We start from the raw sequence: 14,619 nt of genomic DNA on the forward strand, positions 1-14,619 counted from the left end.
ACTCAGCCCCACTGAAGAAAAGCTAAACCCATAATATATGGTCTTAGATCATGTCTTCTTTAAGAATTCATTTTAAAATATTTAAGATCTAGTTCATTTGTTTAACCTCACATGGAAATACTGCATTCTTTTGATCATCAGAGTTAATTTTCAAAACATTTTAAAGATTTATCTTCAGCTGTAACCTCAATCCCTTGTTTCATACTTGAATAATATTTTCTATTCAACTCCAAAATGATATTTTTCTGTTAAGTACACTTACAGCTTCTAACACAATGCAGAGTTCAGGAGAGGGAAGAAGGAAAGACCAGGAAGTAAGCCAGATACTGTGTTTTTTTGTGGAAAGAAATGTTACTATTTGAGTAATATTAAATTATTAATTATAGTGACAATGATAATAAGTAACATTCATAGAAAGCTTGCTATATTTGAGGTACTACCTCTAAACATATCACATTCATTAATTCATTTAAAAATTTCAACAAGCAGTGAACGTACTATTATTAATATCATTTAATACATAATAGGTATTATTATTAACATCTCTATTTTACTATTGATGAAATGGAGATTCAAGAATGCTAACTTAAGTAATTAATTAACTTAACTTAAGTAATTAATACATAGTGAAACAAGAATTTGAAACAAGAGAGAGTAAATCATCATTCTTTGGTTACCTGATTACCAAACGGAAGAAGAGGAGGAGGAGGAGGAGGAAATTACTCAAAGTAGAGACAGAACTGGAGCATTGATCTCTACACTATATATTTAATTTTGCCCAAGTGCTTCCCCAAGCTACAAAATTATCCACATATCAGAGCACAGTGTTAGCTGATGACAAAAAGTTTAAGATCACGAACATGGATATGTTCCCATGGGAAAGAAATCCCTGTGCTAGAGATTGAACCCTTGAAATCATTAAAATCAATAACTCACTCTATTTGCAATGAATCCTGGCTTAACAAGCACATTTATGAATGCCAGTATTTCTTCTCTATAGTAATAAATAGGAAGAGTAAAAAAGTATAACTTTCTTACCAAACACCTATCACAAAATAATTAACAATCTTCTTTAAATATTTTAAAAATGTGTGTATGTTTGCATGTGTATGTGTATATAACTGGGTTTGACCAAAATAATTGTATTCAATGTTTCCATGAAAAGAACACTATAGAGGCAAGAAAAAAAAATAAAACAACTAGGCTTTTTTTAAACCATCAATATATGATATAAATGTAACAAACATTTTAAACAGTTTTACTCTAGTAGTTTGGCCAAATTAAAATGAACTGTCCAATTTTATTATCAAAGACTAAAAAGAGTAAAGGAAATTTCCTCTACAAAAAGATATCACATATTTTTGGCATAATGTGTCTGTTTCCAAAATGGTTTCCAATTTGCAATACCATATGTAGTACACATATGTATTGTGCTTTTTAATGTGATTTTACGTATGAAATTGAAATAAAAAACTCATTTCAGTTTTAAGTTAATAGTTTTATCTTTAATTCTAGACTTGCTGCTGGTCAAATATATGTTAATAAAACATACTTATTACTTTGGACACAGTAGATAATCTTTCTCCCTGATGATTGATCTTAATAAGTTTTCTGAATCCTTAAGTATAAATTATCTATGCAAAAACCTGATTTCCCTGGGAAAATGTGTTAATCAATTTCATATATTTGTGCTTTCCTACACAAATATTCACTGTGGACATTGGTAACCCTACGAAGAGTAAAATAGTTGAATTTTCCTATTTGTGTCACCACAAAGTCAGTTTCACCTACCAATCTCAGAGCAATATCTCTATAGAAATTTAATACTGCTTAGTCCAGGAAAAAAAAAAAAAAACAACAACATCTAAAACAACTTATAAATTGCTGATGCCTTAAGGCAACCACCAACTAAATCTTAGACAGTGAAAAGAAATTCCAATTTAATTTATTATGAAATCCATACATTTGTTAGAAAGGTACAGGCCAGACCAATGTTTCTGAGCATTACTTGGAGACTCTATTTAGAAATTTCCCAAATGAAAGAAGGTTTATGTGAGCAAGTTATATCTGAAAAACTTCCCTAATCTGGAGAAGAACACAGATGTCAAAATTCAAGAAGTATAGTAAACTTCCATTAGGTTCAACAAACTGACCATCACCAAGGCATAGCATAGTCAAATTCACACAACACACAGACAAGGAAAGAATCATGAAAACATCAAGGCAAAAAAAACCTCCTTAACCCACAAGGGAAGACAGATCAGTGGATCTGTCCACAGAATCTCGGTAGGCCAGAAAGAAGTGGCAGGATATATTCAATGTGCTGAATTGAAAAAATAAGCAGCCAAGAATTCTTTATCCAGTAAAGCTCTCATTCAGAATAGAAGGAGAGATAGTTTCCCAAACAAAAACTAAAGGAGTTTGTGGCCATTAAAACAGCCTGCAAGAAATTTTAACCGGGACTCTTTGAATGGAGAAAAAACAAGAGAAAACAAAAAAGACCAAAGCAACAAAGACCAAAAAGGAACGGAGAACATCACCAGAAATACCAACACAATGGCACTAAATTCATATCTTTCATTAATAATTCTGAATGTAAATGGACTAAATGTTCCAATCAAAAGATAAGGGTATCAGAATGGATAAAAAACAAAACAAAACAATACATCTATATGCTACCCACAATAGATTCATTTTAGACCTAAAGACACCTGCAGATTGAAAGTAAGGGGATGGAGAACAGTCTATCATGCTAATGGACATCAAAAAAAAGTCAGAGTAGCCATACTTATATAATACAAACTAGATTCTAAAACAAAAACTGTAACAAGAGATGAACATGGGCACTATATCATAATTAAGGGGTCTATCTACCAAGAAGATCTAACGGTTGTAAATATTTGTGCCCCCAACTCAAAACACCCAAATATATAAATCACTTAATCACAAACATAAAGAAACTCATTGATAATAATACAATAATAGTGGGGGGCTTTCACACCCCACTTGCAGCAATGGATAGATCATCTAAGCAGAAACTCAGCAAGGAAACAATGGCTTTGGATGACACACTGGTAAAGATGGACTTAACAGATATATTGAGAACATTTCACCCTAAAGCAGCAGAATACTTATTCTTCTTGAGTACACATGGAACATTCGCCAGAATAGACCACATACTGGGTCACAAATCAGCCCTCAATAAATAGAAAAAGATCAAAATCATACCATGCATATATTCGACCACAATGCTATGAAACTTAAAATCAATCACAAGAAAAAATTTAGAAAGAACACAAATACTTGGATATTAAAGAACATCCTACTAAAGAATAAATGGTTTAACCAAGAAATTAAAGAGGAAATTAAAAACTTCATGGAATCTAAAGAAAATGAAAACATGACAGTCCAAACCTTTTTGGATGCAGCAAAAGCGGTCATAAGAGGAAAGTATGTAGCAATCCAGGCTTTCCTGAAGAAGGAAGCAATGTCTCAAATACACAACATAACCTTATGCCTAAAGGAGCTGGAAAAAGAATAGCAAATAGAGCCCAAAACCAGCAGAAGACGGTAAATAATAAAGATTAGAAATCAATGATATTGAAATTTAAAAAAAACAACAGTATAATGGATCAAAGAAACTAGGATCTAGCCATATTTATCAAAAAGACAAAGGAAGGACCCAAATAAATAAAATAATCAATAAAATAAATAAATAAATAAATAAATAAATAATGAATGAGTGAATGAATGAATGAATGAAAGAGTAGACACCACAACCAACACTGCAGTAATACAAACAATAATAAGAGAGTATTATGAGCAACTATATGCCAACAAATTGGGCAATCTGAAAGAAACGGATACATTTCTGAAACGTGCAAGCTATCAAAATTGAAACACGAAGAAATAGAAATTTTGAACAGACCCATAACCAGTAAATAAATTGAATCAGGAATCAAAAATCTCCCAACAAACAAGACTCCAGGGCTGATGGGTTCCCAGGGATATTCTATCAAACATTTAAAGAAGAGTTAATACCTATTCTTTTGAAGCTGTTCCAAAAAACAGAAATGGAAGGAAAATTCCCGTACTCATTCTATGAGGCAGGCATTACCTTGATTCCCAAACCAAACAAAGATCCTACTAAAAAGGAGGATTACAGACCAATCGCCCTAATGAACATGAATGCAAAACTCTCAACCAGATACTATCAAACTGAACTCAACAACACATCAAAAGAATTATTCACCATGCTCAAGTGGCATTTATTCCTGGGCAACAGGGTGGTTCAATATCTGCAAATCAATCAACATGATACATCACATTAATAAAAGAAAAGATAAGAATGGCATATTCCTCTCAATAGATGTAGAAAAAGCATTTGACAACATACAGCATCTTTTCCTGATAGAAACCCTCAAGAAAGTTGAGATAGAAGGAACATACCTCAAGATCATAAAGGCCATATACAAAAGACCCACCGCTAACATCATCCTCAAGGGGAAAAAATGAGAGCTTTCCACCTAAAGTCAGGAACATGACAGAGATGTCCACTCTCACCACTGTTGTTCAACATAGTACTGAAAGGCCTAGCCTCAGCAATCAGAAAACAGAAAGAAAAGGCTTTCAAGGAAAAGGAAGCCTTTGGCAAGGAAGAAGTCAAACTTTCACTCTTTGCAGATGACATTATACTCTACATGGAAAACCCAAGATCCACCAAAAAACTTCTAGAACTGATCCATGAAATCACCAATGTCACAGTATAGAAATCGGTTGCATTTCTATATACCTATAATGAAGCAGTAGAAAGAGAAATCAAGGAATTGATCCCATTTACAATTGCACCAAAAACCTTAAAATACCTAAGAATAACTCTAACCAAAGAGTTGTAAAAGATCTGTACACTGAAAACTATAGAAAGAAATTGAAGAAGATACAAGGAATGGAAAAACATTCCATGCTCATGGATTCAAAGAACAAATATTGTAAAAATGTCTATACTACCACAAACAATCTACACATTCAATGCAATCCCTATCAAAATAACACCAGCATCTTTCACAGAGCTAGAGCAAATAATTATAAAATTTGTATGGATCCAGAAAAGACCCTCACATAGCCAAAGTAATGTTGAAAAAGAAAACCAAAACCAGAGGCATCACAATTCCAGACTTCAAGCTGTATTACAAAACTATAATCATCAAGACAGTATGGTACTGGCACAAAAACAGACACATAGATCAATGGAACAGAGCAGAGAACCCAGAAATAGACCCACAAATTATGGCCAACTCATCTTTGACAAAGCAGGAAATAATATCCAATGGAAAAAAGACAGTCTCTTCGGCAAATGGTGTTGGGAAAACTGGACAGTGACATGCAGAGGAATGAATCTGAACCACTTTCTTGTACCATACACAAAAAATAAATTCAAAATGGGTGAAAGACCTAAATGTAAGATAGGAAATCATCATAATACTATAGGAGAAAACTGGAAGCAACCTCTTTGACCTCAGTTGCAGCAAATTCTTACTAGCCATGTCTCTGGAGGCAAGGGAAACAAAAGCAAACATGAACTATTGGGATCTCATCAAGATAAAAAACTTCTTCACAGTGAAGGAAACAATTGACAAAAATAAAGGCAATCTGTAAAATGGGAGAAGATATTTGCAAATGACATATCAGGTAAGGGGTTAGTATCCAAAATATATAAAGAAATTGTCAAATTCAGCCCCACCCCCACAAAAATCCAATGAAGAAATGGGCAGAAGACATGAAGAGACACTTTTCCAAAGAAGACGTCCAGATGAGTAACAGACACGTGAAAAGATGCTCAACATCACTCATCATCAGAGAAATACAGATCAACACCACGATGACTTACCACCTCACACCTGTCAGAATGGCTGAAATGAACAACTCAGGAAACAACAGATGTTGGCAAGGATGCAGAGAAAGGAGAAAACTTTTGCACTGCTGGTGGGAATGCAAACTGGTGCAGCCACTCTGGAAAATAGTATAAGGTTCCTCAAAAAATTAAAAATAGAACTACCCTATGACCCTGCAATTGCACTATGAGGTATTTATCCAAAGGAGAATACAAAAATGCTTATTTGAAGAGGCACATGCACCCCAATTTTTATAGCAGTGTCATCAACAGTAGCCAAATTATGGAAGGAGCCCTAAATGTCCATCAACTGATGAATGAGTAAAGAGAGTGTGTGTGTGTGTGTGTGTGTGTGTGTGTGCGTGCACACACACAATGGAATATTACTTGGCAGTCAAAAATAATGAAATCTTGCTATTTGCAACAACATGGATGGAACTAGAATGTACTATGCTAAACGAAATAAGTCAGATAAAGACAAATATATGATTTCACTCATATGTGAAATTTAAGAAACAAAACAGATGAACATAGAGGAAGGGAAGGAAAAATAAGATAAAAACAGAGATGAAGGCAAACCGTAACAGACTCTTAAAGACAGAGAACGAACTGTGGGTTGCTAGAAGGGTGTTGGGTTTGGGGATGAGCTAAATGGGTGATGGAAATTAATGAGGGCACTTGTTGGAATGAGTACTGGGTGTTATATTTAAGTGATGAATCACTAAATTCTACTCCTGAAACTATTATTACACTATATGTCAACTCACTTGAATTTAAATAAATTAAAAAAAGGAATTTCCTACATGGGTGGAAATATATTAATTTAATGTTGACCAAATGAGTTTTTTTCAACTCAGTATTATCAAGCATAGTAAAAAATGGACTTTAGAGTCATTTAATCTATAAAACCACTGTCAAAGACAGGGCTTTCCCTGGAAACATCAAGTAATTGAAGTAATTGTGTGGGTTAGATGGTGAGGTACTCTATTTTCTTCTGGTTTTCTAACTAGTAAGATTTGCTATTTTAGTGCAGGAAAAAACCTCTGGGCCCTTGGTATTTGACTGAACTTTAAATACTGAATGTATCCGGTGTTGCTTCAGTCTGTTCAGTCTGCATTCTCAAAACCATGTCTACATTGGAACAATGAAAAAGTAGAATCCATGATTAAGAAAAGGTGAAGGTCTGCTACTGTCCTCATCTGTCACACTTAGTAATTTTAAATTCAAACTTGTGGGTTTGTAACTTACTTGATTAAACAGAGATTGTCTTAAAGTTTGTAATATTTATGAAAAGTTCTCCTAAACAGATTTGTTATTCTAACAGTTACCAAAGTGTTTAAATTACTTCAAGGGCACCTATTTGGCTCAGTCAGTTCAGCGTGCAACTCTTGATTTCCACTCAGGTCACGATCTCATGGTTGTGGTATCAAGCCCCCCATTGGGCTCTGTGCTGGGTGTAGAGCCTGCTTAAGATTCTCTCTCCCTCTGCCCCTCCCCCATTTGTGCACACATGCATGTTCTCTCAGAAAATAAGAATAAAAATAAACAATTTCGAAAGTAGTACTGTTTTCAAATTTTCAAAACCAGGTACTTTTGTATATACGGTGTAATTGCCAATCATTAATCAACTTGTCTCAATATTTATTTCTTCTCCTTTGTAAGGCTGATGTTCAGACATAAACGAGTGTAGGATTACTATCAGGAAATACAGTAATACTGACATTCCTATATAGATGTTATTATTAAAGCTATATTTTTAATAAAATGATTAAATCAATTTAAAACATTTCCACAATAACTAATCATCATTAGAGGTTATAGTATCTAATGCAAAAAAAGTGTAGTTAATGCATTCACACTCTACTTATTTCAGTATAGACTACTTCAGAGAGGAATATGGTAATATGTAGCAAAAAACAAAGATTTTCATTACTTTTGCTATAGTAATTCCACATTTGGAAATTTCTCCCAAAGGAATTATACAACAAAAGAAAGAATGTATATGCCCAAAGAATATTCAGTACAGCATTTTCTATAATAGAGTAGTAAATGTTCAACAATAGGGAAAGGCTTAATAAATTATGGTGAATTAACATAATGGGATAATACACAGCTATGAAAAATGATGATTATGAAGACAAAGAGGAGACAACTATTTGTAATACAATTTCAAGTGCCAAAAAAGTCCATAGATTATAATTTATATTTGACATCAACTGTGTAAAATAAGCTATTTGCAAATAGTACATGAAAACAATAAGCAAAAAAGAAAAGAAAAGAAAAGAAAAATACCTGCTACTTTAGGGTGGAAAGAGTCATGGGTAATTGATTTTCCTTTTTTTCCGTTGCATTTTAGTAGTTGTAACAGTAAGCATGAGCATGACAATTAAAATAAAAACGCCAATATTGTATCCAAGGTGAAAAGCCACATCACAGTCAGAAAAACTGGAACACTTTTAAGGGTTTTTTTGAAATAAACTTTATTTTTTAAAGCAGTTGTAGGCTCACAGCAAAACTGAACAGAAAATAGAGAGTTCCCATATACCCTCTGCCCAAACACAGTCACAGCCTCTCCTATTGTCACCATCCCCCACCAAAGTGGTACATTTGTTATAATCTATGATCTTGCATTAACACATCATTATCGCCCAAAGTCCATAGTTTATTTTAGGATTCAATCTTGGAATTATACATTCTATGAGGTTTTTTTAAAATTGTTTCAGGGGGAGTTCCATATGATTTATGAGTTTGACAAATGTTTAATGACATGTTTCCACCATTATAATATTATACATAATGGTTTCACTGCCCCCCAATGCATATTAGCTTCTTTCACTTAGTAATATGCATTTAAGATTTCTCCATGTTTTTTAACAGCTGGATAGCTCATTTCTTTGTAACACTGAATGATATTCCATTGTCTGGATATACCACAGTTTATTTATCCATTCATCTACTGAAGAGCATCTCGGTTACTTCTAAGTTTCAGCAATGACAAATAAAGCTGCTATAAACAACCATGTGCAAGTTTTTGTGTGGACTTAAGTTTTCAACTTCTCTGAGTGAATATCAAGGAGTATAATTGCTGGAACACATTGTAAGAATATGTTTCTTTTTGTAAGAAACCATCAAAATGTCTTCTAAACATGGCTGTATCACTTTGCATTACCACCAGCAATGAATAAGAGTTCCTGCTGCTGCATATCACACCATTTGGTGGTGTCAGTGTTCTGGATTTTGGCTCTTCTAAGAGGTATATAGTATCTCATTGTTATTTTCCTTGGCATTTCCCTGAAGACATATTATGTGGAACATGTGTTCATAGGCTTATTTACCATCTGTATATCTTCCTTGGGGAGGTGTCTATTAATGTCTTTGGCTCATTTTTCAATTGGGTTGCTCATATTCTTGTTGAGTTTTAAGAGTTCTTTATACATTTAGGATAGTAATCCTTTATTAGAAGTCTCTTTTGTGAATATTTTCACCCAGGCTGTGGCATGTCTTTTTATTCTCTTGACAGTGTCTCTCATCAGAAATGTGTGGTTTTAGTGAAGTTCAGCTTATCAATTTTTTCTTCTTGGATCATGAATTTGTTGTATCTAAAACGTTATTGCCAAGCTCAGCATCATTTAGATTTTCTATTTTCTTTTATGTGTTTTAAGTCTATGACACATTTTGAATTCATTTTTATGAAAGGTGTAAGGTCTGTTTCTGAGCTCATTATTTGCAAGTAGCTGTCCAGTTGTTCCAGCACTAAAAGACTATCTTTACTTCATTGTAGTGCCTTTGCTCCTTTATCAGAGATCAGTTTACCGTATTTGCATACGTTTATTTCTGAGCTCTCTATTCTCTTCCATTAATCTGTCTGTTCTTTCACCAATACCACACTGTCTTGATTTCTGTACTTTTATAGTACATCTTACAGTTGGGTAATGTCAGTTCTCCATCTTTGTTCTTCCCCTTCAGTATTGTATTGGCTATTCTGGGGGTGGTGGGAGGGGTTCCTTCTCCATATATAACTTTAGAATCAGTTTGTCGATGTCCACAAAATAACTTGCTAAGATTTTGATTGGGATTGCATTTAGTCTGTAGATCAATTTGGGAAGTACTGAAATCTTGGAATAGTCTTCCTATTCATGAATGCTAAATATCTATTTATTTAGCTACTGATTTACTTCATCAGTGTGTTATAGTTTTCTTTACATAGATTGTGTACATATTTTATTAGATTTATACTTAATTATTTTATTTTTTTGGAGTGCTAATATCAATGGTAATGTCCATGACAGTGATTTGTAATTTGAAATTCCACTTGTTCATTGCTAGTATGTAATAAAAGTAGTTGACTTTCATATGGTAACCATATAGAAACATTGCTATGATTGCTTATTATTCCAGGAAGGTTTTTTTTTTTTCCTGCTGATTTTTTTGGAATTTCCTACATTGACAATGATGCCATCCTTCTTTGTCTATTTACTTTTATTTCCTCCTCTTGTCTGATTGCATTCTCTAGGACTTCCAGTACACTGTTAAAGAGCAGTAGTGAGAGGGGACATCCTTGTCTTGTTCTTTATTTTATTGGGAAATATTCAAGATTCTCATCAATAAGTGTGGTGTTGTAAGTTTTTATAGATATTCTTTATCAAGTTGAGGAAGTTTCCTCTATTCCTAGTTTACTGGGAGTTTTAAATCATGAGTAGGTGTTGGAATTTGTCGAATTCTTTTTCTGCATCTATTGATATGATGATGTGATATTTCTTATTGATTGTTGGGTCACATAAATTGATTTTTCAATGTTGAAATAATTTTTAATGCTTGGGATAAATCCTACTTAATTATGGTGTATAATTCTTTTTATATGTTGTTGGATTTGATTTGCTAATATTGAGAATTTTTGCATCCATTTTTCATGAGAGATATTTGTAGATAGTTTTCTCTTCTTACAATGTCTTTGTTTGGTTATTTAAACATATTAGGATATTTATGGCCTCCTAGAACAAGTTAGGAAGTACTCCTTCTGCTTTTGCCTTTTGAAAGAGATTGTAAAAAACTGGCATAATTTCTTTCTTTAAATGTTTGTTAGAGTTCACCAGTGAACCCATCTGGGTTTTGTGCTTTCTATTGTATAAGGATATTAATTATTGATTCAATTTATTTCATTGACAAAGATCTATTTAGATTGTTTATTTCTTTTTGTGTGAGTTAAGGTAGATTGTGTCTTTCAAGGAATTGGTCTATTTCATCTAGATTACAAAATATGTGGGCATGGTGTTGTTTATAGCTTGCCCATTTTCTAAATAGCTTCTTCATTTTCTGATTGTGGAGTTTCAGTACTCTTTGTATATTTTGGATAAAAGTCCTATATTGATTTTGAGCCAGATGGGAGCATGTGCCTTTACTAAAACTACACTCTATAGATTAATCTCTGAAGGAATACATTCACTATGATTATCTGGTAAAATAGTCGCATGCAGAAAAGGGACAATTAGAAGACATGGGTACATTATCAGTTCTAATCTAACATAGTTGGTAAGTTTCATAAGCCATTTAACATCTAAATCAATCCCATACATATACAAGTTTAATAATTGGTTAATAATAAGCACTCTAACCCACAAATTTCATACAAGTTACAGTCTAGTAGAGAAGTTTATGGGACTCAGTTTTTTAGCAAATGATAGGTGAGCACTGCCGTCCAAGCCTTTCCCTGTTTGCCATGTTGAGATGACACATTCAGATAGTGGTAATGGTTGCATGCCTATCAAGGATGAAATTCTGACAGATACTACAAGCCTGACTGTTCTCAATGACAGATATTAAGAAACAGTTTTAACGAATGATTACTACAAGAAATAATAACAGCTATTTTTAATGATATGTTTAATATGTATGATATATTGTAATAAGCAGTTTGCATCCACTGCCTCTCTAAGCCTTGCAAAAAAAATTATCAGAAAGTTACATTTATTATTCCTGTTTTACAGAGAAACAAGTCTTTGAGAACATATTGCTTAAAAAAATTAAACTAGTTTTATTTTAAGTGTTTATTTTTGAGATACAGAGCAAGGGAAGGGAAGAGAGGGAGAGACAGAATCCAAAGCAGGCTCCAGGCTCTGAGATGTCAGCACAGAGCCCAACACGGGCTCTAACTCATGGACCATAGGATCATGACCTGAATTGAAGTCAGCCACTCAACAAACTGAGCCACCCAGGCACCTGTAACTAAACTAGTTTAATCTCCCAAATACAGTCACTGCTAACATTTCAAAGTAGTTTCTTCAAAACTTCTGCTTTTGCACATAAGTACATATTTTTCAGTGTTAATTAAGATTCTTCTAAACATCATTTTTAATTATTTCATTTCCTTAATGCTAGATATTTAATGTTTCTGAAAGTTTTAGTCTGTAGAAATAATGCTACAATGACCATATCTGAGCATAAAGCTTTATTTTTTACTATATTTCAGATGATGCCCTTAGGATAATTTGAGAAGAGGTATATTTTTCATTTTTTAAGATTCCTGATTTAAATGGGCAATTTATTGCCCAGAAAGTTTGCACCAAAATACAATATTTAATTTATATGAGACTAATACATATAGATGTATATAAATATAGATGCACAATTTTAAATCAGTTCAATATATTTGTAATATTTATTTTTCAAAAAGAGATTTGAAGAAGCAAGCCAATCTGGCATATGTGAATGAGAATTTCAGAAATCACTGCAAACATCACCCTACAGAAAATAGGCTTTCAACTCTGCTGGGATAAAAATCACTGAAGCAAATAAAATTTCTCCATTCATAGATTACGGAAGTAAATTGGTCAAAAAGGGTAAACAAAAAAACATCAAAGCTAATGGAAGAGACAGATGCTAGATAAGAAGATGAGTGTGTTGAGCTGAAGACTAACGTTTGTTAGGCTTTAAGAAACAGATGACTAGAAAATAGAAGATTCCTTCTTCAGGGCTGTCAGAGTAAAACGACTTATAAATGATCAATTTTCTCTTTTGTAAAGTTAGAAACAAAGGATTACTTCAACAGACAGCCAAAGAAAAGAAGGGTTACTGAGAAGAAAGGGAGCAGATTGCTAATGGGAAATGACTCTCAAAAAAACTAGTCAATTTTTAAGGAAAATGTTGAAACTTCAAGAAAATTAAATAAAAGGAGTAGTTAATCTAGAGAATAAAGATTAAGAACCAGAAAAGGTCTTGGCAGCCATTAAAGCAGTACATTATTTTCTTCATTCAATTCTAAACATTTTCTGATTACCCAATAGATGCTGGGCAGTGAGTTAGACCATAAGAAATAAAGAATACTTTAGACCATGGCTTTGGCTCTCAAGGTTGAGAGTCTATTTTAGGAATAAACAAATGAAGGTAATTATAACACCATGTAATACTTCTTCAGTAATGATCAAAATGTACATATCCAAGCAAAGAGATGCCTTCTTTAAACTGTCAATTAACAAAGTTGAGAAAGTTGACTTTATGATAGTAGCCAATATTGTTAGAAATGAGTAATTGGCACAAAAACAGACACATAGACCAATGGAATAGAATAGAAACCCCAGAACTAGACCCACAAACGTATGGCCAACTAATCTTTGACAAAGCAGGAAAGAACATCCAATGGAAAAAAGACAGTCTCTTTAACAAATGGTGCTGGGAGAACTGGACAGCAACATGCAGAAGGTTGAAACTAGACCACTTTCTCACACCATTCACAAAAATAAACTCAAAATGGATAAAGGACCTGAATGTGAGACAGGAAACCATCAAAACCCTAGAGGAGAAAGCAGGAAAAGACCTCTCTGGCCTCAGCCGTAGCAATCTCTTACTCGACACATCCCCAAAGGCAAGGGAATTAAAAGCAAAAGTGAATTACTGGGACCTTATGAAGATAAAAAGCTTCTGCACAGCAAAGGAAACAACCAACAAAACTAAAAGGCAACCAACGGAATGGGAAAAGATATTTGCAAATGACATATCGGACAAAGGGCTAGTATCCAAAATCTATAAAGAGCTCACCAAACTCCACACCCGAAAAGCAAATAACCCAGTGAAGAAATGGGCAGAAAACATGAATAGACACTTCTGTAAAGAAGACATCCGGATGGCCAACAGGCACATGAAAAGATGTTCAGCGTCACTCCTTATCAGGGAAATACAAATCAAAACCACACTCAGGTATCACCTCACGCCAGTCAGAGTGGCCAAAATGAACAAATCAGGAGACTATAGATGCTGGAGGGGATGTGGAGAAACGGGAACCCTCTTGCACTGTTGGTGGGAATGCAAATTGGTGCAGCCGCTCTGGAAAGCATTGTGGAGGTTCCTCAGAAAATTAAAAATAGACCTACCCTATGACCCAGCAATAGCACTGCTAGGAATTTATCCAAGGGACACAGGAGTACTGATGCATAGGGACACTTGTACCCCAATGTTCATAGCAGCACTCTCAACAATAGCCAAATTATGGAAAGAGCCTAAATGTCCATCAACTGATGAATGGATAAAGAAATTGTGGCTTATATACACTATGGAATACTACGTGGCAATGAGAAAAAATGAAATATGGCCTTTTGTAGCAATGTGGATGGAACTGGAGAGTGTGATGCTAAGTGAAATAAGCCATACAGAGAAAGACAGATACCATATGGTTTCACTCTTATGTGGATCCTGAGAAACGTAACAGGAACCCATGGGGGAGGGGAAGGAAAAAAAAA

The sequence above is a fragment of the Herpailurus yagouaroundi genome, unplaced genomic scaffold (genome assembly GCF_014898765.1).
Source record: "Herpailurus yagouaroundi ecotype Mexico unplaced genomic scaffold, PumYag 160, whole genome shotgun sequence".
Classification (NCBI taxonomy): Eukaryota; Metazoa; Chordata; class Mammalia; order Carnivora; family Felidae; genus Herpailurus; species Herpailurus yagouaroundi.